The sequence below is a fragment of the Lolium rigidum genome, chromosome 2, assembly GCF_022539505.1.
Source record: "Lolium rigidum isolate FL_2022 chromosome 2, APGP_CSIRO_Lrig_0.1, whole genome shotgun sequence".
NCBI classification, from domain to species: Eukaryota; Viridiplantae; Streptophyta; class Magnoliopsida; order Poales; family Poaceae; genus Lolium; species Lolium rigidum.
The window spans coordinates 281,648,782-281,676,172 of record NC_061509.1 but is presented as its reverse complement, the minus strand read 5'-3'; positions in this window follow the sequence as shown (position 1 = coordinate 281,676,172).

The following is a 27,391-nucleotide window of genomic DNA, read 5'->3' as shown; positions in this document are numbered from 1 at the left end:
TTTGTTGTTAGAAAGGAGGTTGATTACTTCGACTTCCCGATGAAAGAATCAGTCCAGGGCTGGCGCCAAAAATGGTTCTACATGCGAGATATTCTAGCATCTGGGCGGCGCTCCACCTTTCCTCCGTTTGATGACGTCTTGGTGGCTCAACCGAAGAAGTCCTGGCGCAACAACCTGACACCCGAAGAAAGCGCTATAGTTGATCAGTTGTTCGAACAGGTCGTAGACTTGAAGAACACGAGAGGCCTAACCATGTGCGGCACTGAGGTAGTCTCGGTGTTTCTAAAGCGTCGGGTGCAACCACTGATGTCTCGGCCTCACCAGCTGTGGATGTATGTTGGTAAGGACGATAATTCAAGAGTTAGCTCAGCCGACCTGTCGGATGATGAACTCCACGACGAGGTGCGTCGCCTTACTCGCTTCAGCCAGAAGAACAACATTGTCCTAACTTCGGCTCGCCCGCCATACAACCTCAAGCACCTTCCGGCTGAGGTAATCTTTACTGCGTCTGCCTTGATCACTGTTGTTATTCTGTCTTTTGATCTTTTGTTAACTTTTTCACCTGTCAACAGGCTTCTATCGTAGCTCAATGTTATCCTCCTACACCCGAAAGTGGGGTAGAACTAGAGGACGACGATGACGACTCTGAAGAAACCAAAGATGCTCAACACGCCCTCGAGGATAGCGACGTCCAAGGAGACGAAGCCCCCCAAGACGATGTTCTCACCCGGAGTAGGTAGTGCAGGAGGATAAATGAAGACTTGATCACGACGGCTGAATCGAGTCCTAGCGGACAAGATGATGATGCCGATGAAACTGCGTCGCCTCCCCCTGCTGTGAAATGCTCGATAGGGTTTTTTGCTGCCGAAGATGACTTAGACCTGTGAGTATCTATTTTTCTCTTTGTAACTATCCTTCTTTTATTTCACATGATGGATGTCCTTGCTTTCAAGCAGCTCTGACGATGACGATGAAATTCCTCTCGCAAAGAGGGCTAAGTTACTCTCCGGAAAGGCTGAGCCAGCCAAGGAATCGAATCCTTCACCTGCTGATCCGACGCCGCCCTCAAGGACGACCGTGGTGAAGATTCCGGTGTCGAAGGTCATTCCTCCTGCCAGCACCCTCATTCTTTCAGCTGCCCATGATCATGTAAGTAAACCACTTAGCTTGACTTTCCTTTTTTGCGGTGGACTTCCACACTTGGCTGAGACTCTTTACCCTTTCCCTCGCAGCCAATTTATGCCACAGTTAACGCTGTGGCACATTTTGCTGATCAGTTTACTCGCCTGGAGTCCGAGAATGTTCAGCTTTGGAAGAGCATCAAAATTTTGGCTGACCAAGTGTTGGAGGCTAACAAGCTTACAGCTGATGCTCACAATGAAAACATCTTGATGAAAGAGGAGCTAAAGAAGCTAAAAAAGAAAATGAAGGATGAGCATGATGCCAGACGCGAGGCTGCTGTTGCCGCCGATAAAAAATAAGGCGCTCTCCGTGAATCTATCATGAAATTGCTGAGTAAGTTCCTTCGTGCTTAATGCAAGATATTTCTCCAATACTATACTCTGGATTGCTTATTCGTTCTTTTCCAGGTGCTGCCGACGTGCCTGTCAATCGAGCACACAAGCTTCGGGAGGATTCGATGTCTGATGCCCTTTCCCTTGCCACTGATGCCAATATCCAAGTCCTTGGTCTATTGCAGAAAACCAAAGGAGCACTGTCGAGGTTATTCTCGATGATATTCCCGAAAATAAAGCAAGACAAGAATCTTGGCGAGATGGCAGATGCTTTCTTCATCGACCCTTCTGAGCCTATAGAGGTACTTAAGCGGCGCTCCCATTTGTTTGGGGCGGTCCTTACTTTCCAACTGTTGATGGTTCATGGGATAGGCTCTGAACTAGAAAAGTTATCCAAGGCGTTGCCTGTAGATGACAACAATTGCCTAGTCAATCTTGATCCCTTCAAATAATCGGCAGTGATATGCGCTAATCAGCTTCTTAAGCTGGTCGATGAAGCGAAGACCAAAGTTGCGCCTGAAGCTGTGATACGTCTCCGACGTATCGATAATTTCTTATGTTCCATGCCACATTAATGATGATATCTACATGTTTTATGCATACTTTATGTCATATTTATGCGTTTTCCGGAACTAACCTATTGACGAGATGCCGAAGGGCCACTCGTTGTTTTCTCGCTGTTTTTGGTTTCAGAAATCCTAGTAAGGAAATATTCTCGGAATCAGACGAAATCAACGCCCGAGCATCTTAGAATCCCCGGGAGCTTCCGAACACCCGAGAGTCGCCGGAGAGGACCCACGGGGGCCCACACATGGGGCTGGCGCGGCCCAGGCCCTGGCCGCGCCGCCTTATTGTCTGGTGGCCCCAGACCCCTTCTGACGCCGCCTCTTCGCCTATAAGAAGCCCCTCGACCTAAAACCTCGATACGAAAAAGCCACGGTACGAGAAACCTTCCAGAGCCGCCGCCATCGCGAAGCCAAGATGCGGGGGACAGGAGTCTCTGTTCCGGCACGCCGCCGGGACGGGGAAGTGCCCCCGGAAGGCTTCTCCATCGACACAGCTGCCATCTCCACCGCCATCTTCATCAACGCTGTTGTCTCCCATGAGGAGGGAGTAGTTCTCCATCGAGGCTAGGGGCTGTACCGGTAGCTATGTGGTTAATCTCTCTCCTATGTACTTCAATACAATGATCTCATGAGCTGCCTTACATGATTGAGATTCATATGAGTTTTGTATCACAATTCATCTATGTGCTACTCTAGTGATGTTATTAAAGTAGTCTATTCCTCCTCCATGATGTAATGTTGACGAGTGTGTGCATCATGAAGTACTTGGTATATGCTATGATTGTGATATCTTGTAGATTATGAAGTTAACTATTACTATGATGGTATTGATGTGATCTATTCCTCCTTTCATAGTGTGATGGTAACAGTGTGCATGCTATGTTAGTACTTGGTTTGGTTGTGTTGATCTATCTTGCACTCTAAGGTTATTTAAATATGAACATTGAATATTGTGGAGCTTGTTAACTCCGACATTGAGGGTTCTTGTAGCCCTACGTAATTAGTGGTGTTCATCATCCAACAAGAGAGTGTAGAGTCTAGCATCTATTTATTTATTCTGTTATGTGATCAATGTTGAGAGTGTCCACTAGTGAAAGTATAATTCCTAGGCCTTGTTCCCAAATACTGAAATCGCTGCTTGTTTACTGTTCTACTGCATCTGTACTGTCTGCAATATTACCACCATCATCCACACGCCAGTCCTGGACAGCAAAGCACTTTTCTGGCGCTGTTGCTACTGCTCATACTTATTCATACCACCTGTATTTCACTATCTCTTCGCCGAACTAGTGCACCTATTAGGTGTGTTGGGGACACAAGAGACTTCTTGCTTTGTGGTTGCGGGGTTGCATGAGAGGGATATCTTTGACCTCTTCCTCCCTGAGATCGATAAACCTTGGGTGATCCACTTAAGAGAAACTTGCTGCTGTTCTACAAACCTCTGCTCTTGGAGGCCCAACACTGTCTACAAGAATAGAAGCTCCCGTAGACATCAAGCACTTTTCTGGCGCCGTTGCCGGGGAAGAAAGGTAAAAGGCACTCATACTCCGGTTCCAGGTAACTAAGTACTTTTCTGGCGCCATTGTGTGTGTGCTCGAAGCTATTTCCTTTAGATCCTGCAATTGCATCTTTTTGTTTCTTGTTTACACTAGTAAGGCATAATGGACAACAATGAGCTTCTTATTCTATTTCCTGATTTAAGACACGGATGGTTTGATCCGAAAATTAAAAAACCCATGGAACATATTAGCATGAACACATTGAACACCATTGTTGCTAATGATATGGAAAATTCTAAGCTTGGGGAAGCTGGTTTTGATGAGCATGATCTTTTTAGTCCCCCAAGCATTGAGGAGAAAATTTACTTTGATGATACTTTGCCTCCTATTTATGATGATTATAATGATAGTAGTCTTTTGGTGCAACCTGTTATGGAGGATAAATTTGATTATGATTACAATATGCCTCCTATATTTGATGATGAGGATAATAATGATAGCTACTTTGTTGAATTTGCTCCCACTACAACTAATAAAATTGACTATGCTTATGTTGGGAGTAGTAATAATTTTATGCATGAGACTCATGATAAGAATGTTTCATTTGATAGTTATATTGTTGAGTTTGCTCATGATGCTACTGAAAGTTATTATGAGAGAGGAAAATATGGTTGTAGAAATTTTCATGTTACTAAAACACCTCTCTATGTGCTGAAATTTTTGAAGCTACACTTGTTTTATCTTTCTATGCTTGTTGCATTATGTTTCATGAACTTGTTTATTTACAAGATTCCTTTTCATAGGAAGCATGTTAGGCTTAAATTTGTTTTGAATTTTCTTCTTGATGCTCTCTTTTGCTTCAACGCTTATTTCTTGCGAGTGCATCATTGAAATTACTGAGCCCATCTTAATGGCTATAAAGAAAGAACTTCTTGGGAGATAACCCATGTGTTTATTTTGCTACAGTACTTTTATTTTGTATTTGTGTCTTGGAAGTTGTTACTACTGTAGAAACCTCTCCTTATCTTTTTTTTTGCATTGTTGTGCCAAGTAAAGTCGTTGATAGTAAGGTTCGTACTAGATTTGGATTACTGCGCAGAAACAGATTTCTTTGCTGTCACGAATATGGGCCTAATTCTCTGTAGGTAACTCATAAAATTATGCCAATTTACGTGAGTGATCCTCAGATATGTACGCAACTTTCATTCAATTTGAGAATTTTCATTTGAGCAAGTCTGGTGCCTCAATAAAATTCGTCTTTACGAACTGTTCTGTTTTGACAGATTCTGCCTTTTATTTCGCATTGCCTCTTTTTGCTATGCTTGATGGATTTTTCGATTCCATTGACTTTCGGTAGCTCTGTGCAATGTCCGGAAGTGTTAAGAATGATTGTGTCACCTCTGAACATGTAAATTTTAATTGTGCACTAACCCTCTAATGAGTTGTTTTGAGTTTGGTGTGGAGGAAGTTTTCAAGGATCAAGAGAGGGAGATGATACAATATGATCAAGGAGAGTGAAAGCTCTAAGCTTGGGGATGCCCGGTGGTTCACCCCTGCATATTTCAAGAAGACTCAAGCGTCTAAACTTGGGGATGCCCAAGGCATCCCCTTCTTCATCGACAAATTATCAGGTTCCTTCTCTTGAAACTATATTTTTATTCGGTCACATCTTATGTACTTTACTTGGAGCGTCTGTTTGCTTTCGTTTTTGTTTTTGTTTGAATAAATGCTTGTGTGGGAGAGAGACACGCTCCGCTGGTTCGTATGAACACATGTGTTCTTAGCTTTTAATGTTCATGGTGAAGGTTGAAACTGCTTCGTTAATTGTTATATGGTTGGAAACGGAAAATGCTACATGTAGTAATTGGTAGAATGTCTTGGATAATATGATACTTGGCAATTGTTGTGCTCATTTTTAAGCTCTTGCATTATATACTTTGCACCTATTAATGAAGAAATACATAGAGCTTGCTAAAATTTGGTTTGCATAATTGGTCTCTCTAAGTTCTAGATAATTTCTAGTAAAGAGTTTGAACAACAGGGAAGACGGTGTAGAGTCTTATAATGTTTACAATATGTCTTTTATGTAAGTTTTGCTGCACCGGTTCATCCTTGTGTTTGTTTCAAATAACCTTGCTAGCCTAAGCCTTGTATCGAGAGGGAATACTTCTCATGCATCCAAAATCCTTGAGCCAACCACTATGCCATTTGTGTCCACCATACCTACCTACATGGTATTTCTCCGCCATTCCAAAGTAAATTGCTTGAGTGCTACCTTTAAATTTCTATCCTCTACCTTTGCAATATATAGCTCATGGGACAAATAGCCTAAAAACTATTGTGGTATTGAATATGTACTTATGCACTTTATCTCTTATTAAGTTGCTTATTGTGCGATAACCATGTTCCTGGGGACGCCATCAACTACTCTTTGTTGAATATCATGTGAGTTGCTATGCATGTCCGTCTTGTCTGAAGTAAGGGAGATTTACCGCTAGAATGGTTAGAGCATGCATAATGTTAGAGAAGAACATTGGGCCGCTAACTAAAGCCATGATCCATGGTGGAAGTTTCAGTTTTGGACAAATATCCTCACTCTCATATGAGAAAATTAATAATTGTTGAATGCTTATGCATTAAAGAGGAGTCCATTATCTGTTGTCTATGTTGTCCCGGTATGGATGTCTAAGTTGAGAATAATCAATAGCGAGAAATCCGATGCGAGCTTTCTCCTTAGACCTTTGTACGAGGCGGCATAGAGGTACCCCTTTGTGACACTTGGTTAAAACATATGCATTGCGATGATAATCCAGGTAATCCGAGCTAATTAGGACAAGGTGCGGGCACTATTAGTATACTATGCATGAGGCTTGCAACTTGTAGGATATAATTTACATAACACATATGCTTTATTACTACCGTTGACAAAATTGTTTCTTGTTTTCAAAACCAAAGCTCTAGCACAAATATAGCAATCAATGTTTCCCTCTGCGAAGGGCCATTCTTTTACTTTTATTGTTGAGTCAGTTCACCTATTTCTCTCCATCTCAAGAAGCAAACACTTGTGTGAACTGTGCATTGATTCCTACATACTTGGATATTGCACTTGTTATATTACTTTGCATTGACAACTATCCATGAGATATACATGTTACAAGTTGAAAGCAACCGCTGAAACTTAATCTTCCTTTGTGTTGCTTCAATACCTCTACTTGAATTATTGCTTTATGAGTTAACTCTTATGCAAGACTTATTGATGCTTGTCTTGAAGTACTATTCATGAAAAGTCTTTGCTATATGATTCATTTGTTTACTCATGTCATTTACCATTGTTTTGATCGCTGTATTCATTACATGTGCTTACAATAGTATGATCAAGGTTATGATGGCATGTCACTCCAGAAATTATCTTTGTTATCGTTACCTGCTCGGGACGAGCAGAAACTAAGCTTGGGGATGCTGATACGTCTCCGACGTATCGATAATTCCTTATGTTCCATGCCACATTAATGATGATATCTACATGTTTTATGCATACTTTATGTCATATTTATGCGTTTTCCGGAACTAACCTATTGACGAGATGCCGAAGGGCCATTCGTTGTTTCTGCTGTTTTTGGTTTCAGAAATCCTAGTAAGGAAATATTCTCGGAATCGGACGAAATCAACGCCCAGCATCTTAGAATCCCCGGGAGCTTCCAGAACACCCGAGAGTCGCCAGAGAGGACCCACAGGGGGCCCACACATGGGGCTAGCGCGGCCCAGGCCCTGGCCGCGCCGCCCTATTGTCTGGTGGCCCCAGACCCCTTCTGACGCCGCCTCTTCGCCTATAAGAAGCCCCTCGACCTAAAACCTCGATACGAAAAAGCCACGGTACGAGAAACCTTCCAGAGCCGCCGCCATCGCGAAGCCAAGATCTAGGGGACAGGAGTCTCTGTTCCGACACGCCGCCGGGACGGGGAAGTGCCCCCGGAAGGCTTCTCCATCGACACCGCTGCCATCTCCACTGCCATCTTCATCAACGCTGCTGTCTCCCATGAGGAGGGAGTAGTTCTCCATCGAGGCTAGGGGCTGTACCGGTAGCTATGTGGTTAATCTCTCTCCTATGTACTTCAATACAATGATCTCATGAGCTGCCTTACATGATTGAGATTCATATGAGTTTTGTATCACAATTCATCTATGTGCTACTCTAGTGATGTTATTAAAGTAGTCTATTCCTCCTCCATGATGTAATGTTGACGAGTGTGTGCATCATGAAGTACTTGGTATATGCTATGATTGTGATCTCTTGTAGATTATGAAGTTAACTATTACTATGATGGTATTGATGTGATCTATTCCTCCTTTCATAGTGTGATGGTAACGAGTGTGCATGCTATGTTATTACTTGGTTTGGTTGTGTTGATCTATCTTGCACTCTAAGGTTATTTAAATATGAACATTGAATATTGTGGAGCTTGTTAACTCCGGCATTGAGGGTTCTTGTAGCCCTACGCAATTAGTGGTGTTCATCATCCAACAAGAGAGTGTAGAGTCTAGCATCTATTTATTTATTCTGTTATGTGATCAATGTTGAGAGTGTCCACTAGTGAAAGTATAATCCCTAGGCCTTGTTCCCAAATACTGAAATCGCTGCTTGTTTACTGTTCTACTGCATCTGTACTGTCTGCAATATTACCACCATCATCCACACGCTAGTCCTGGACAGCAAAGCACTTTTCTGGCGCTGTTGCTACTGCTCATACTTATTCATACCACCTGTATTTCACTATCTCTTCGCCGAACTAGTGCACCTATTAGGTGTGTTGGGGACACAAGAGACTTCTTGCTTTGTGGTTGCAGGGTTGCATGAGAGGGATATCTTTGACCTCTTCCTCCCTGAGATCGATAAACCTTGGGTGATCCACTTAAGGGAAACTTGCTGCTGTTCTACAAACTTCTGCTCTTGGAGGCCCAACACTGTCTACAAGAATAGAAGCTCCCGTAGACATCAAGCTGCTCCTGGTTCATCATCGGCTTTTCGTTAACTTGATTTGCTGCTCCGTTGTTGTAATTAGATCTTGATACAATTTACTCCAATCTTGTTTCGTACTAGCTCTGTTGCCAGTGTCAACAATCTTTTGAATGTAATATATGCGCAGCGCTCCTGATGGGAGTTTCTACCAATGCTTTTCTGTAGTGAGAGTTGTGCTGCAGATTCCTCCAACTTCTTCTCGTGCCGATTCTTCTTTAAATTCTTCAGCTATCAATGAGTCCGATCTTGTTTGCCGTTTGCGTGATCAAATAACCCGACTAAACAGAGACATAACCACCCTTCATGCGATGGCTGCATTGGTAAAGAGAAAAGCGAGATTGCTACCGCAATCGAACATCATGCTCTTGACCGTCTCCGTGTTGCTACTAAGATCTTGGGATGTAAGTATCTGTCCATCTTTCGATTTTTATCGAAATTTGAATGCTCCTCTTCTGACAGATTTTTGCTTTTCAACAGTCGTGGCCTCTGATGAATCGGAACAAAACAGGAGGATCCATGAGAAGATCGAGGCAATGACTGACGTCGCTCACCCGAAGCATGAATTATGGTCCCATCGATCGAAGGCCATTGCCGTGGATAAATTTGAGCATCGAGTAGAGAAGATGCATTACTACTTTGATAAGTACAATGCTCATCTCTCGATGGTATGGAGAACCTTGTTTCCTTTAGACCAAGCACCCGAGACTTTATCTGCTTTGTTTACTCGATTCAAGACTCCAGAAAGGATTCGATTGTTGGTGCTGAAGGAACTTCTGGCTGGCGCCGAACTTGTTCTTGCTTCAGTTTTTGCATTTCATCCGACCTTAGATTTGAAGGTCATAGCAAATACCAGTAGGAGATTAGACCAGTATTATGATATTGCTAGAAATCCCGCATATGTTATCATTTCCCGGATGGAGACATGCATTGAGAGGGATCTGAAGGCCCGAGAAGACCAAGAAAACCTGCCATAAAGTTATGTACACATATATATAATGACCTTGCGTTGTAAGGGGTAGTCTTGTATTTAACTTGATGTGTGTTTTATACATCATTTACTTTTTGTGAATTTTCTAATTCAATTAGTAACCTTTTGTCGAGGGCGGCTGAGTTATCAAGTCAGCCTGCTCACTCGACGACTCCGTTGTAATTGCAAGTTTTGCAGAGTCGATATGTAAGTTCTGTAAGAGCGACACCCATCGATTGAACGAGGGTTTTAGGCGCTTGGCTTCGTTACACGGTGCACCGGTTTGAGCCTTTTTTGTAATTAATAATATGCCCATCGACTGCAACACTCGTGTATTTTCTCGAGGATTGGATGGTTTTGCCGCGTATCAGTATCCACAGCTCCCGATGGGAGTACTGGTTAATGATACTGTAAGGACGTATTTTTAGCCGAAGCTTCCAATGGGAGTAAGAGCCAATAACGGAGGACCCGAACAATTGTTCGGGTACTAATGCTTGGAACAATAAGGGTGGAAACCCAATCAAAAATTTTATTCATAATATAAGACAAGCTGAGGAGGTGTCATGTAACAAGTAAAGGATAGTTGTATCCTATGCGTAGAATTATGCAACATTCCATGGATTTTCAACGTCTTCACCTGAGGCTGGGTTCTTGAGACGATAAGCTCCCCCTGGTATCACTTTAGTGATGATGAATGGTCCTTCCCACGGAGACTCGAGCTTCAGGGGTCTTTCTTGTTTTAGTCGCAGTACCATATCTCCAACACTGAAGCTTCGATTACGTACTCGTCGACTGTGGTAATTTCTTAACGCCTGCTGGTACACCATTGTTCTTGCCAAGGCAATGTCCCGAGCTTCGTCAAGGAGATCCACGGCATCTTGCAGCGCATTGTTGGAAGTTGCTTCCGTGTATGCAATCACCCGAGGGGCTTCGAATCGAACATCAGCTGGCCAAACTGCTTCGGCTCTATAGACCAAAAAGAACAGAGTATACTGAGTCGATCTGTTTGGTGTAGTGCGCAAACTCCAAAGTACAGATGGCAATTCTTCGACCCAAGCCCCAGCTGCACCCGTAAGGGGCTTTTTAAGGCCATCTCCTATTAAGCCATTTATCCATTCGACTTGACCATTGGTTTTGGGATGTGCAACTAAAGAAAATTTTAGTTTTATACCACCGTCGTCACAAAATTTCCGAAACTTGTTGGAGTCGAAGTTAGTTCCATTTTCTGTAACGATGCTGTGAGGCATGCCAAACCGACAAGTTATTCCCTTGAAAAACTGGACATCGGTTTCGGCTTTTTGATTTCTGACTGGTACAGCCTCGATCCATTTGGTAAACTTATCGACTGCGACCAGTCGGTACGTGTGACCTCCAGGCGATGATCTTGACAGCGGTCCAACTTGGTCGAGTCCCCATTGCGCGAAGGGCCAAGCCAAAGTTATTGTCATTAGATCTGTTGCAGGGGCATGCGGTTTTGGTGCAAAACGCTGACAGCGGTCGCACTTCCGTACCAGGTCTCGAGCATCCGACGTTGCTGTTGGCCAATAAAATCCTGCTCTAAAAGCTTTCTCCACAAGAGCCCTGCTGCTTGCATGATGACCACCAGTTCCTTCATGTATCTCGTGTAGTAGAGCCTTTCCATCGTTGATGGCAATGCACCTTTGAAAGATACCAGATATACTATGCTTCTAGAGTTCCCCGCTTACTACAGTGAAGGCTTTAGACCATCTCACAATACGCCTGGCTTCCACCGGATCCTCCAGTAATCGCTGTTCTATTAAGTATGCTAAAAAGGCTTGGTCCAAAGGGGCTCGAGGAGGAGGACTTGCTCTGTGAACTGTGATGGAGATTCTTCGACATCTTGCTGCGGTTTTGCTTCTGAATCATCAGTCGATAATTTCAGAGGTGCCGACACTTTCTCCTTGATTGATCGCTGAGCAATTACTTCATAAAATACTCCGTCTGGAATGGGGGAGCACATGGATCCAATGTTTGCCAGAGCATCTGCTTCTTCATTGCTGGCTCTGCCGATGTGTTTGAGTTTGCACCCTTCAAATTTGGCTTCCATATTCTGGTATAATTGACGGTAGGCAATCATATTATCGCTGATTGCGTCGCATAAATTCATCGACTGCTGCACCACCACATTCGAATCTCCGTAATTGCCAGGCGGGTTGCTCCACATGCCTTGGCCATCCTCATTCTGTGCAATAGTGCTTCATATTCTGCTTCATTGTTTGTCGGCAGAGAGAAATTCATGCGTAGAATATACTTCATCTTGTCTCCCTGTGGTGATATCAATATTAATCCTGCGCCTACACCCGTACTCCGCTTCGATCCGTCGAAGTACATTGTCCATGAGCCAGACATTTCGGGTGCTGCTGGAGTTTGCGACTGAATCCAGTCTGCCAAGAAGTCTGGGAGAACTTGAGACTTGATTGCCGTCCGATTGACATAAGTTATATCGTGTGGTGCTATCTCGATAGCCCATTGAGATACTCGACCCGTAGCTTCTGGGTTGGTAAGTATATTTTTTTAATGGTGCTTCGCTTACCATAATAATCGGGTGCTCCGCAAAATAATGTCGCAACTTATGAGCTGTTCTCCATACAGCATATGCTAACTTCTGGTGGTGAGGATATCTCTGTTTTGCTGGCGTGAGTACCTCGCTGAGGTAGTAAACGGGTCGTTGCATGCCATGAACTCTTCATGCCTCCTCTCGTTCAACAACTAGGACGGTGCTGAAGACCTGCACCATTGCTGCTAAGTACATGAGCATTGTTTCTTTTTCATGTGGAGTGACGAGTACTGGGGATGTCGATAAGATCTTCTTTAAATTATCAAAGGATTCCTGCTCCTCGTTTGTCCACTCGAACTTTTCTGACTTCTTCATCAACTGATAGAAGGGCAAAGCTTTTTCTCCCAACTTGGCAATGAATCTACTGAGCGCTACCAGCGGTCCTGCCAACTGCTGCACTTGATGCAAATTCTTCGGCGGCTCCATGTCGAGAATAGCTTTGATCTTCAAAGGATTGGCCTCTATACCTCTGGCTGAAATGAAGTACCCGAGTACTTGTCCTCCTGGCACCCCGAAGAAACATTTCTTCGGGTTCAACTTAATTTTGTACCTATCAAGATTGCCGAAGGTTTCTCGCAAATCATCGACAAGGGTAGCGGCGTGCTTGGTCTTAACCATGATATCATCGATCTAGACTTCGATGTTCCTTCTGATCTGCTCTCCAAGGTGGGCTTGCATACACCGCTGGTAAGTTGCGCCTGCGTTTTTCAACCCGAAAGTCATAACATTGTAACAGAAAACGCCGTGCGGGGTGATGAGCGCAGTTAACTCTTGGTCTTCTTTCTTGAGCTTGATCTGATTATACCAGGAGTACGCATCGAGAAAAGAGAGACGATCACATCCCGCTGTAAGGTCGACTATGTGGTCAATACAGGGCAGCGGGAAGTGGTCCTTAGGGCAATGCTTATTGAGACTTGTATAATCGATACACATGCGAAGAGCTGTTGTATCTTTCTTTGGCACCATGACTGGGTTGGCTACCCACTCGGCTTCTTTGAGCTCCCGAATGAATCCAGCCTTGCGGAGCCGACTAACTTCTTCGCCGATTGCTTTTCTCTTCAGCTCTGAAAATCGGCGCATCGTCTGATGTACAGGTTTGGCTTTTGGTTCAACATTAAGGGCGTGCTCAGCGAGTTCCCTGGGAATACCTGGCATGTCGGATGGTTCCCATGCAAATATTTCCCAGCACTCACGGAGAAACTCGATGAGCGCGCTTTCCTATGCGACATCAAGATCTGCCGACGTATTGACTATCTTATTCGGGTCAGAGGGATGCACTTGTTGTTTCTTTGCTTCCTTTTGAACGTCAAATTCATCGGATCTTATGTTCCGATTATCTGCTGGTGGCTTTGTGTGATCTGTAATAGCGTCGAGTGCGTTGAGCTCTTCCTTAACTCCAAACTTCGAGGCGATCTTCTGGAAATCCCTGTCACAGCTGTCTGCACGAGAAAAACTTCCGTGGATGGTTATTGCTGTCCCATTATTGCCTGGCATCTTCAACTTCAGGTACGCGTAATGAGGTACCACTATGAATTTGGCAAACGCTGGTCTGCCGAGGATGGCGTGATATTGAGATTCCCAATCAACCACTTCAAATTCGATTTTCTCCTTTCTAGAGTTGCTAGGTGTACCGAAAACTACGTCTAGTGATATTTTACCAAGGGAGTAAGCGGGTCGGGTTGGGATGATGCCGTGGAATCCCGTGTCGGACTCTCTTAGCATGTCAACCGTTAGGCCCATTGCTTTCATTGTGCTGGCGAATAACAGATTTAGACCACTTCCTCCATCCATAAATACCTTGCTCATGTTGTATCCTCCTATCTGTGCTCCAAGGACCAGGGCAGCGTGGCCAGGCCTTGGAACGGCCTTCGGGTGATCCGCTTTGCTAAAAGATATGCTTTGGTCTGACCAGTCGATATATTTGGGTGCGTCGACCGTAGCAACCTCTGCGTACTTCACTTCCCGCGAAAACTTCTTGACTTCTCTCTTTGAAAAACTGGTTTTATGGATCATGCTGACCTGTCCTCGAGACTCTGAGAATAGTTCGGTTGGTACATACTTGTCCCCTCCTTCTGGTATATATGTTTCTGGTGGATAATCATAAGGTTCCGCTCTTCTTTCCACTGGATGAGCTCTTGCTGCGGCTTCTGCCCTAAGATCATCGCAGAACTGCCGAACTTCGAGGAACTGCCGACAATTTCTGAGCAGATGACTGGACTTTTCGAGGTTATCCTTTGGGTCGATGTAAGAATGCAGGTAACACGGTGCTTCAAGTTGCTTCGTGGCCGATAGGTAAGGTGTGCAAAGACGATTCTTGCTCGGCTGCATGTTGTGATATCCTCGTTGATACTGTCGGGGGCGAGTCGCGATTTGCTCCTCTTCTTCGCGGCGTGAATCCCTTCGTCTTTTCCTTTGCTCCTCTATGCTGCCGAAGCTGCTTCGGCTGCCCTCACCCGTACTCCTAGGCAGGACTGCCAAGGCTGCTGCCGGCGCGGTATCATCTGGAACCGAAGTTCTTGAGCTTGACGCATTTGAACTAGGGAGGCGAAGAAACCCTCTGGAATCGATGATGAAGTGAACACCACCAAAAGTAGTATCCATGTTTCCACGCGACTCCGTGGAGATCGGATGCGATGCCTCAGCGTGCGATACGAACTCGAAGGACCCGCAGCGAACTGAATCTCTTGGATCTGATGGCGTTGGTGACTCTAGCACGAACGCTGCAGACGTAACTGGAACCGCCGATGACCTGCCTTGTGCCGACTGTCGAGGGTACTCCTCGGCAATGCCCTCCGTTTGGGGCTTAGGGTAGGTGGAATCCTGTAGGCTGACACGAGACATCGGTTATCAAACAAGCGGGGAAAGCGAATTACCTAGGTTCGGGGCCCTTGATGAGGTAAAACCCTTACGTCCTGCCTGTTTGATCTTGATTATGAAAATATCGGGTTACAATGGGGTGCCGAAGGTTTTGGCTGTGATTTCGCCGAGAGGCTAAGTTCTATGGGAACCTAGCTCTATACTTATGGTGGCTAAGATTGCTAAGATTGCTTGTGTCCTCGGTAGCCTCTCTCCTGGCCCTTATATAGGGAGCCAGGTCTTGAGAGATCTGTCCGGGTACGACTAGGTTACAAAGGCCCCTAGTTCTAAACTTTCCTTGTATTCTTCGTCTCTTCGTCTTGTTCTTCAAGGAATCTTCTTTGGCATCGACGTAGCAGTCCACCTTGCCATCAAATGTCTTCATGGACCTCCAGTTGGGCCGTACAGGATAGGGCAATAACGGTTACCCGAAGGGTAATGCCCACGTCACAATTGTTTACCCAGGTTTAGGGTGCATGAATGCAAAATCCCTACGTCATGCTTGTATGATCTCCTTAATGATGATGAATATCTCACACAGGGAACTTAGACTCCCTCTCCCAACGCCTCCGTCCTAGCTTTTTACCCTCCTTCCCTGGGCCTAAAAACTTCCTGAAGCCTGCAACTCCCTTTTATAGCGTAAGGGGGGGTGGTACATGGATCGAATGCATGGCGGACACGTGTGGACGTTAAGCTAAGCCATGGGAGAGGCCCCCTTTGTGGGACGCCATCAATCCATCTTGTCCTTCTGCTGGAGACTGCACCTGGCCGCCCCAGCCGCCTGGTTGGGTCGTCAAAGATCATGTAGGGATACACTTGACAAGTGGCCTTCATGCAAGCCGCCGGTGTGCAGAGCCTTCCCGACAGGGGTTGCCATTCCCGTTAGGGACTGTTCCCTGGGTGTGCCCCATTAAGACCTCCCGGGATGCTCTCCACTTCCCAGAGCTGGTGGCGACGACCTCCTTTCTTAGGGGCGCAACCCATAGGTCTTCGAGCGTACTGGGTGAGGCGATGCCTCCGAGATGTGGCGTGTCCTAGCCACTATCGCAGGGTTCATCGGGGACCCTGATTCCCACTACGTCGACAGAGACATTGTGCGGCCGTTGCGTCCCAACTAGAGTACGTGATGGCCAAGCGGCGATGCATCTTGGCTACATGGCAATGATGCGTTGGGGAGGAGTTTCGTGGTGAGCAGAGCGGATGGCACGTTAAAATGTCTGAGGCATTGGATGTCAACGCAGAGAATGAAATGCCGACATTTATGAAGGCATGGGAGCGGCCAGGGCAGGAGAGCAGGCGGTGGTGTCCGCTTTCAAGTCAGTGTGCGTCCATTCAGGGGTGAAGCTCCCAGTAGAGCAAGGTAGGATGCGATTTATGTAAAATGCATACATGAAGTTTGTAGTTTATTCATACATATTCCCACATATTTGAAACATATATGCTGTTATATCCATGTTTTACATCGATTTATGGGGATTTACCAACCATGTTTATCTAGGTTATAACTCTACAAGACACAAAAAGTTTTGCATATTTTATTTTTTTCCTTTCAGGAACCCAAACAAAGTCAATTTGAGCCAGGACTTCGGGTATGTTAATATTTAACCAAAAAAGCATCTAGAGCGCTTGGATCTCACGAGAGGGGCCTGGAGGGCCAAAAGGCACCAGGTGGCACACCTAGTAAGGGTGGGCGCGACACCCATGCTCTTTTGTGCCTCATACCTCTGATTGACCTGATTTTTTTGCCCACTGACTTCATTTGACCTAAAAACCCCTATATATATGATCCCCCAAGGTTCCGCCGAGAAGAGCGCCGCAAAAACACCAAAACACAAAAATAGAGGCTGAAGCAGCGAAGATTGGAGGGGGAAACTCCGCTAGAGCCACCTCGAGAGGGATATCCACCTTCTCCAACATCTTCCACATCATCACCATGATGAAGGGGGAGTACTCCACCTCTGGACTATGGGTTTGTGGCAGTAGCATGATTATGGTCATATATGTAATTCCTATGTGGTGGATCTTTATTCTATAATATTGATATAAGAGTCTGGACTCTATTTTGTGTAAGATCTATTGATAGGTACATATCATATACCCCATTCTTAAGTGCTTGTTCTGATCCAACTTGTATGCAAAAACATGTGAGGGGATGCGTATTAGATGGATTAGCATGGTTGTAGTGATTGAATAGTGACAATAAATTCATGATCTATTATGCTTTTACCTTTACCTCCACTGCCTCACTAGGGATAAATTTAATGCATGTGCTATGTTTATTGTGTGACAATTGTGATAATTTGTTGAAGAAAGGTAGCATATTTAATATTCAAACATCATTCAAAATACTTAAGGCTATGCTTGATGGCGTGTACTCGGCGTATGCGTACACGCTATTTGGGAACCCTAAGAGGAAGGTATGATGAGCACAACAGCAAGTTTTCCCTCAGTAAAAAACCAAGGTTTAATCGACTAGTAGGAGAAAGGCGTGACTTCTGAAGGTGTTGCTGGCTAACTAGTGGCAGAGTGCACTACCGGCATCAGCAACAACGTGAAACCTACACACAACACAACCAAAGTACTTTTCCCTAATTTACAGTGAGGTTGTCAATCTCACCGGTTTGCTGAACACAAAGAATTAGACGTATCGAATGGAAGGAGATGTTTGCAGTAATTAAAGAGAACAAGAATATTAAGTAACATAATAGGATTGCTGTTGAATTTGTCAGTAAAGGAAATGGGACCGGGGTCCACAGTTCACTAGAGGTGTCTCTCTATTTCTATTTTCGTGCCCTCGGGTCCTTAGTTGTACTCAGTTTTCCCCAGCTCCTTAGTTTTTCCTCAGTTTTTCCCAAGCCCTTGTTTGAAACCCGCAGAAGGAGCTCGGACGGTAGGATTCCCGTTTAGTTGACTGTTCCGTGCTGACGTGTGGGGCTGCGTCGCGTGGGGCTGGTAGAAAGGGACCGCGTGGGACAGGACGAGACCGCGTTTGGTTGTACGTGAGCAGGAGCTTGGTTATGTCGCTCTCGGCCCAAATTGGCATCCCTTTTTTAGAGCACCTTTTTTCCTTTCTCTCTCTGTAATAGTTCTCTCTCTTTTCACCAAATTAGTATCAAATCTAGAGAAGCTTCTATTTCTGTCTTTTTCTTCAATGATTGTTGCCTTTTGGTCCTGTTTTTTGCCCAATATGGTGACAAATCTAGTAGCAAATCTAGAAGATATGATAAATTCACAGCAGCATAATAAATCACGAAAACTAAGTATAATACATAAACTGCATATAACAGCCAAAAGCAGCCAATAATGATGTTAATGTTCATGACAAACTAAGCTGAAAATATTACAAGACGCAATGTATGGCCAACACGAAGACTAGGCCTAGGATGAATGAATCTACTTCATTCATCATATATTTCTTCGTCGCTCCATTCCTATATTTGAAGGAAATATTCATTGAACTCCTTCCGTCTGAAGTGTGCAGCCAATACATCCTCCAAACGGTATGGCCTTTGTTCATTTCTCAAACCGTAGTTTCCTAATCTATCCACACGTAGTGGCCAATCATCGCAGGCCTTTATATCATCAAGTACTCTCTAATATAACCCAAATCAGTGTAGTAGATGCAGCCATGTCGAAGTGTCGGGTGCACTCTCGTGTCAACGGAGATACACCAGATTTGATGGACGAAGAAGGCACGACTGCTAATGTTACTGACGGCATGGAGAGAGCGTCTCACAATGTGCACATGGTACACCAATGGTGCTTGACCTTCCTCCAACTGCATGTTGTCCAACAACACAAGTAGCAGATCACCATCCGACTTCACAAGGTAGAACTTGTCATTTCCAAGTTCTGGAAATAAAAATAGTGTCTCCATGTTGACAGTGCTCGCGCGCTGCTCCAACTGGAGACTGTTGGTGCACACTAATTTTCCAAACTCAAAATGGTCTACAACTACTGCATACAATTCACCATTGAACGGGGTAATGCAACGCGGAGCATAGTGCTCGATCGAAAATCTTCCTTCTCCCCAATCTTCATCTATATCCTTAGTTGGAGTGGTCTCATCGTGTTATCACCAGAATTTGACCGAGTCAGAGGTGGGCCGCGATCAAGATTGGGCTTGAAGAATATACATAGAAGAAATACGTGAACCGGCCTTATACACGAAGATTGGGCAGTTTGCCCTTGTATCTGTAAATATAGTAGGATACGTGTCGGTTAGATAAAACTTGACTCGTGCACGTTTGGGATTATTCCCACGTTAGAAAGTCTACGGACTATAAATATGTATCTAGGGTTATCGAGATAAACAACAATCACGTTCATCACAAACCAATCTTGGCGCATCGCCGACCCCTTGTTTTGAGGGTTTCTTCCGGGTAAGCATCATGCTGCCTAGATCGCATCAGTATACGTTTATTCGTTGTTCATGCGTTGCTCGTGCTGAAGCCTTTTTGATGGCGAGCAACGTAGTTATCATAGATGTGTTAGGGTTAGCATCGTTTTACCTTGCTACATGCTTTCGTTCATGCAACCCTTAGACGTCTAGCCGTCCTTACACCTTTCTTAGGTGTAAGGGCGGCACCTTGCTTGATCATTATTTAGTAGATCCGATCCGTTATGATTGTTCCTTGTTCTTCAAGGATTAGTTTAATATCTGCATAGTTAGGCCTTGCAAACGGGTTGAAGGATCCGGTGGCACGTAGGGTGCAGTTTGCTAACCCTAGATAACATGTTCCGGGGATCAACTTCATGTTGGTTTTTAGGCCTTATATAGGGTTGGTTTGTTGACACCGTGCGTGGCTGCTAGGCTCAATCACGAGTAGGATGTTCCGATTATGCGGTGAAAACCCTAAATCGTTGTAGATCGTTTTAGCTTTATGTTGATCAAGCAGGACCACCATGCTATCGTAAACCCTTTACGAATCATGGGTGGATCAGCTCCTTGAGCCGATTCACGGGAAAACTCGAGAGCCGATCGAGGCTCGTATTTAATGTTTACGTGTATGCCATGCAGGAAACCTAAGCGAAGCAAATCCATCACCTTCCTGACCAGGTATAGGTCAGGTGGCACGCCCTTGCACCAGCATCGGACGTGTGTGTAGAGTCTTTGCGGGCCGTCGCGCGAGGGACCAGGGCCAGCCGTAGCTCTGAGTTGTTCCCGGCTCTTCGTGTTGCCAGCCGTTGCTCGCCGGTGGGTTTCAGACGCCAACACATTCTGGCACGCCCGGTGGGACAATCTTCGACATCAACTGCATCGCCATCTACATCTGAGATGGCGGAAGGTACTCCAGTCACGTACGAGGATCTGCCAGAGGAGCTCAAGAAGAAGTATGACGATGTCAAAGCTCTCCTCGAGGCCGACCTCATCGGCTCTTTCCACAGGACCCGCTCACACGGCATCAGGTGGAGAGGGTTCTCACCTGAAGGCGCGCTCGATGGAGTGGACCTGTCCACCCCTTCGGAAGAACGCACCACGTCCTTGCGTCAGGAGATCAATTTCATGGTAGCTCATTCGCTACACCGCCACTCTGAGAGCCTGGTGAACACTTTGGAGCGGGTCGCTCTTCGAGTGCTCCATGAAATCTTGAATCATCGGTACTCTCCGTCAGGACCAGCTCTAGGAACTCATCAAGGGAGCTACCACTCCAGAGCCGACCACCGCTGCCGTTCGCGCTGGCAGCACTAGAGGTGCCGAATACACCGGCATTCGTTGTCTACAAGATCGGGGGCGATCCTAGTGATTACCAGTTCTTGTACGAGGCGCCCAAGGAGATCCCTCACGGATACACGTGCACATACGTGCCAGATAGCGATGACTCGGGCACTCATGAACCGGACTGCAACGAGCGGGGACTTCTGGGAACAGCGAGGAGGAGTTCTCGGATCAGATCTTGAGAAGCGGACGTGGCTGGCTAAGTATGCCGCTCCGACGAACCTCCGTAGCTCAACTCCTGTGGCTAGCTCAGATCTCGAGAAGCAAGCGTGGCTAGCTAAGTACGCCACCCCAGCAAATCTTCAGAGTTCAACTCCTGCAGCTAGCACGGCGGATCAGATCAGCACGATCTTAAGAGACCAGTTCGGCATGGTGCCGAAAAGGAGGGCAATCGGCTATTCCAAGCCGTATCCCAAGGACTACGATTTGATCCCACTACCACCCAAATATCGGCTCCCTGAATTCTCCAAGTTTAGTGGGGCAGATGGCTCTAGCTCAATCGAGCATGTAAGCCGATATTTGGCGCAGCTGGGCACGATCTCGGCTGCGAGATCCACTACGCGTGAGGTTCTTCGCACGGTCCCTCACAGGATCGGCTTTCGGGTGGTACACCTCGTTGCCACCGGACTCGATCCGGACTTGGAAGCGGTTGGAAGAACAGTTCCACATGCGAGTATCACTCGGAGGCTTCCGAGTCCGGCATTGCCGATCTAGCACAAGTACGTCGAAGCGTGGAGAAACTGTGGCGAGAATACGTCCGGCCGCTTGAACCGTTAGGAACCGATGTTATTCGGCTCGTGTGACCGAAAAAGAAGCGATCGAGTTGGCGGTGGTGGGCCTTGCATCACCAATCAAGGATATGGCCTCCCAAGCGAGACTACCCTTCACCGGCGCACATGGTTCGAAACTGTCGTTATATGAACGGCGCCACCCGGACTTGTACCGGGACAAATTCAAGCGTGCGGTAGTCTTGGTTGAAGCGAGATGAAGATGAAGGGTCCGCGGGAGATCAAGAGGTAGCGATAGCTGAATGGACTCGGGGGCAACCCCGTGTCCCGCAAATGGGTGAAGCCACAAGGTCCTCCTAGAGGGTTTGACTTCGACGTGACCAAAGCCGAGCAAATTTTTGATCTCTTACTCAAGGAAAAGCAGCTGAAGATACCCGACGGTCTCAAACTCCCCACAGCACAGGAGCTGAATGGAAAGCCATATTGCAAATGGCATAACACGTTCAGCCATAACACTAACGATCGCGGGGTGTGGCGTCAACAGATCCAAATGGCGATAGAGCAAGGGCGTCTAATCTTCAACCAGTACGCCATGAAAGTCGACACACACCCCTTCCCCGCCGTTAACACGGTGGAGTACGCTTACCCCGAGGAGTGCCAGCCAGGTTTTTCGTTAAGCATCAACATGGTCGAGCCTGGGCACCACTCTGGAAAGGACAAAGGCGAGGGCAGCCGCTCTCGTAGCAAGGACAAAGAGGAAGCCGCTCCACGCGATCGGCTCCGACACGATGGCAAGCGCTACATCACAGAGGGAGAAGTGAAGAATGTACGATATCAACGACCTCTCTCTGATCATCTCCTCAATAAATACGTGAGTCAGTATGACCAGCGCCGGCGGTACAATAGCGACGATGAAAGGGATCGTCTAGCTAGCAGGAACGCCAGGAGACATCGTCGGCATGATCGCGACGAGGAGGGATATGAGCGCTACGCCAAGGAGAAGTCGAGAGAACAGGACGACGTGGACAAGCACTGGGACTGCCCTTTCTTCAAACACTGCTGGGATTCAGGAATGAGCCGATTGCCTACAATCGGCAACTGCCCGAGATGTAGACAGAAGAAGAAGGGTGCAACAGACGTGTCAGTGTTCAAACGTCTTGGGCCTCTCCCATCTAGGAACAAGCCAACTGAGTCCTCTCGGGAAGAAGACCTCGAGGAGTTGGAAGATGACTATGAAGAAGAAGAGGACAAGTACCACCGGCCAAGGTGGTGCCCTGATGGACTCAGCCGTTCCCAAAAGCGTAGGGTTCAGCGACTGCGCGGTTTGGAGGAAGCCGAAAGGTTATACCTGCACACGCTAAGGAAGGCGCGGCCCGATCTGGCCGCGAAAATTCAACGAACCCTAGACGAAGAGGGTCGACCACAAAAGATGGAGTGGCGCCCCAAGCAAAGGAAAGCCGATGATGAGACATCGGCTAGTACAAACATGGTGTTCATCCTTCCAGGCGGAGTTTTGTGCTCCAGGATTAGACGAAGCACCTGTGGCACAACTTGATCGCGGCCCACGGCCGGTTATCTTTGAGAAGCCACGTGAAAGAAGTTACGGACACCCGAAGGCCCCGTACTTACGAGGTTATATCAATGGGCAGCCTCGTCAATAGGATGCTGGTGGACACCGGAGCGGCAGTCAACATCATGCCATACTCCATGCTACGTCGGTTGGGACGCTCTAGCTCGGATCTGATCAAGACCAACGTGACACTGAGTGATTTCAACGGCCAAGCATCTGATGCACAAGGTGTTCTGAACGTGGATCTGACCGTAGGAAGGAAAACCATCCCTACGACGTTCTTCATTGTCGACAGCAAGAGCACTTATGCTGTCCTGCTAGGGAGAGATTGGATCCACGCCAACTGTTGCATTCCATCTACGATGCACCAATGCTTAATACAGTGGGATGGAGATGAAGTAGAAGTCATCCATGCAGACGATACAGCCGAGGTTTCAACGGGCCGGCATGAACGTTTGGGAGACGGAAGGCCAAGAGCCACTCTCGAGCATCACTTTGGACGACTGCGAGTACATCGACGTGTCAAAAAACGGGGTGAGGCTGGTCTTATCCACTGGCCTGACCGTGTAACAGGAGCAAAGTTTATGAAGGTACATGGGCAGGCCGATCCTTGTGATCGGCCCCCAAAAAATGAAAAGTAATGATCTTGTCTCAAGCATGTCACGTAGTCATAGTGAAGCACGAACATTGCAAAACCTTCATTGAGCGATTTAATCAACATGGAGGCCGATTCCAGCAATCGGCCAAAATTATCCTCACCATACGTTCTGCCTGTGTTCAACATCGATCGAACGGGCAACGGATTTACGTCGGCTGATGAGCTGGAAGAAGTCAACATTGGTCCTAACAGAGCCGACGTTCAAATAGAGTGCCTTGGATAACTGCAGAGCCGATATCTGCAGTAACCTGACAGATTCGGCTCGGGGGGCACATAATCAGAGCAACATGTGAGATACATGGGCAGTGAAATTTGAGTGGCCGATAGAAAAATCGGCCAGTAAAAAAAAAATTTCTCATGATGAACAGCCGATGCACAGCCATCGACTCTAGTACAATTTACACAGGATCTACCAGCCGCGTGTTCAAGACGCGTTTTTTCGACCAAGTCGGTCTTCAGTTCAGCCCCGAGGCCTTCTGCTTCCTCGAGGGAGTGAACGATGAGAGCTTCCTCAGCTTCAATGAGCTGTTGCCCGAACCTTCTCTTCGAGGACCTCCAACCCTTTGTGCAAGGTCGCCAGTTCAGCAGTGCTGTTAGAGGTGTCATCAGTTGCAGAGGAAGAGGTTAGCCGATAAGAACGACAAGGGGTCAACATGCAACATGAGCCGAGGAGAGGATGGAGCTGCCCTGCCCTTTTTTGGTGGGAGTTTGGGAAACGGCAGGTTCAGGGGCTGACCTTTTCTTGAAGCCGACGGTGGCAAGTCTGGCTGGCTCTGCGTGGTGACTGTCTCAGAATTGCCTGAGTTCGAGGCCCTTCGACTGAACTGTGCGTCCTCGCCGCTGTGCTCGCCTTAACTGAGGCTCGGGGGGCAGCTGATCTGGTAGACCCTCTGTTTTTAGAGCCGATTGGAGTGTTGTCGGCTGGCTCTGCATCATAACCTTCTTCAGAAGCGGTGAATTGTTGTAGGAGAAGACCACCAGAGCTGTTGAAAGGAATCTGAAAGGGGATCCATCATCATTGACAAGCTCTGGGCCATCTTGTTGCTGCAAAGAAATAGAGCAGGGTTATAAAGCATCACTGGAAACTATCGCGGGGAGATTTGCGAGCAGGTGGCACCTGTTCTGCGAGTATCGCCTTCGGCGTCAAGTTGTTTCAGCAACGGTCCTAGGGCTCTCCTGAAGGCATGGGTCTCCCACATTTATACACCAGCTCTCAGAGTCGTCAGTCGAAGAGTTGAAGGATAGATTGCGATGGACCGATGCGTTACCATCGGCTCATTGGGCATTGATTAAGTTGACAATCGGCAAAGGCAGTATGAGGGGAAATCGGCTAAATTAGCATAAAAGAAAAAAAATTGATTGGGAACACTTCTTCATTAATAAAGGAGGGTTTTTTACAATGAAGAGCCGATTGCTCAAGAAAGGGGGAACAAAAGAAGAGCCGATTGCTCGAGTACTACTGATCCTACTCTACTAATCCTCGCCGCCCTTGTCGTCGGCATCGTAGCTGCCGCCGGCGCTGCTTCCGGAGAACTCCTCATCGCTGCTGCCCCAGCCCTCGGCCGGAGCTTCTTCCTCCTCGTCACCATCATCATCTTCACTGTCCGCCCAAGCGCGGAAGCGCTTCGCCGGCGGGTACCCAGCGGTGGAGGAGGAGTCGTCTTCCTCCTCTTCTTCCTGTTCCTCCTCTTCTTCCTTGTCTTCCTCTTCCTCCTCCTTATCGGAGGAAGTGGGGTTCCCCCAGGAGTGGAGGTCATCCTCGCTCTCGCTCTCCAGTTCCCCTTCAATGAGGAACTGGAGGTCGCCCTCCCCATCAGTCAGGGGCGGGTCACCATCTGATCCGACGAGGGCTTCTGGTGGGCCATCTGGCACGAAGTCGAAGTCCCACTCTGGCTCTGACATCGGCTCGCTCGAGGAAGAAGATTGGAAAGAGAGGCCGGAGGAGACGGAGGAAGAAGAAGACATTGCGACAGGAAGAGGGTTTTTTCGGTGCCGATAGCTAGAACAGAGGAGGGGGATGAAGAGGCGAATCGGTCGGCACAGTTAAATAAGGAGGAGCCTAGTGGAGATTGAATGACATTACGGTGTCCGAGGGGGTGATGCTAAAGCTATCAAATCTTGCAGAGAAGTTGAGAAGGCAAGGCATCATGATGAAGGATACTGCGATGGTTCTGCTCTGCTACGACATGACCCGACGAAGAAAAGACAGAGTGATTTTAGAATTATCAATTCCAAAACCAGGGGGGCATGTGTTATCACCAGAATTTGACCGAGTCGAGGTGGGCCGCGATCAAGATTGGGCTTGAAGAATATACATAGAAGAAATACGTGAACCGGCCTTATACACGAAGATTGGGCAGCTTGCCCTTTTATCTCGTAAATATAGTAGGATACGTGTCGGTTAGATAAAACTTGACTCGTGCACGGTTGGGATTATTCCCACGTTAGAAAGTCTACGGACTATAAATATGTATCTAGGGTTATCGAGATAAACAACAATCACGTTCATCACAAACCAATCTTGGCGCATCACCGACCCCTTGTTTTGAGGGTTTCTTCCGGTAAGCATCATGTCGCCTAGATCGCATCTTGCGATCTAGGCAAGATACGTTTATTCGTTGTTCATGCGTTGCTCGTGCTGAAGCCTTTTTGATGGCGAGCAACGTAGTTATCATAGATGTGTTAGGGTTAGCATCATTTTACCTTGCTACATGCTTTCGTTCATGCAACCCTTAGACGTCTAGCCGTTCTTACACCTTTCTTAGGTGTAAGGGCGGCACCTTGCTTGATCATTATTTAGTAGATCCGATCCGTTATGATTGTTCCTTGTTCTTCAAGGATTAGTTTAATATCTACATAGTTAGGCCTTGCAAACGGGTTGAAGGATCCGGTGGCACGTAGGGTGCAGTTTGCTAACCCTAGATAAGATGTTCCGGGGATCAACTTCATGTTGATTTTTAGGCCATATATAGGGTTGGTTTGTTGACACCGTGCGTGGCTGCTAGGCTCAATCACGAGTAGGATGTTCCGATTATGCGGTGAAAACCCTAAATCATTGTAGATCGTTTTAGCTTTATGTTGATCAAGCAGGACCACCATGCTATCGTAAACCCTTTACGAATCATGGGTGGATCGGCTCCTTGAGCCGATTCACGGGAAAACCTGAGAGCCGATCGAGGCTCGTATTTAATGTTTACGTGTATGCCATGCAGGAAACCTAAGCGAAGCAAATCCATCACCTTCCTGACCAGGTATAGGTCAGGTGGCACGCCCTTGCACCAGCATCGGACGTGTGTGCAGAGTCTTTGCGGGCCGTCGCGCGAGGGACCAGGGCCAGCCGCAGCTCTGAGTTGTTCCCGGCTCTTCGTGTTGCCAGCCGTTGCTCGCCGGTGGGTTTCGGACGCCAACACATCGACCCAAGAAATTTCCTCCGGGTAATGTGTGGAAACGAAGATCATAGTCTGGGACTTTATTACAGCGACTGAGTCCAGAAAAACAGATGGCATCTGCGCCTCAAATATAGTGTTCAATGTCTTTGTGAGTGGCTTCAGAAGCCGTATCTTGTGCGGCTGGTTCTTTTGGGCAAGCACGATTACGCCACGACAAAATCCGACGAAGTAGTATCTAAAAGATATTGATGAATATAACATTCAACACTAAGATGTTTACGATTGAAAATAAAAATGGATTAACTCTACAGATCTGGAGGAATTTGAACC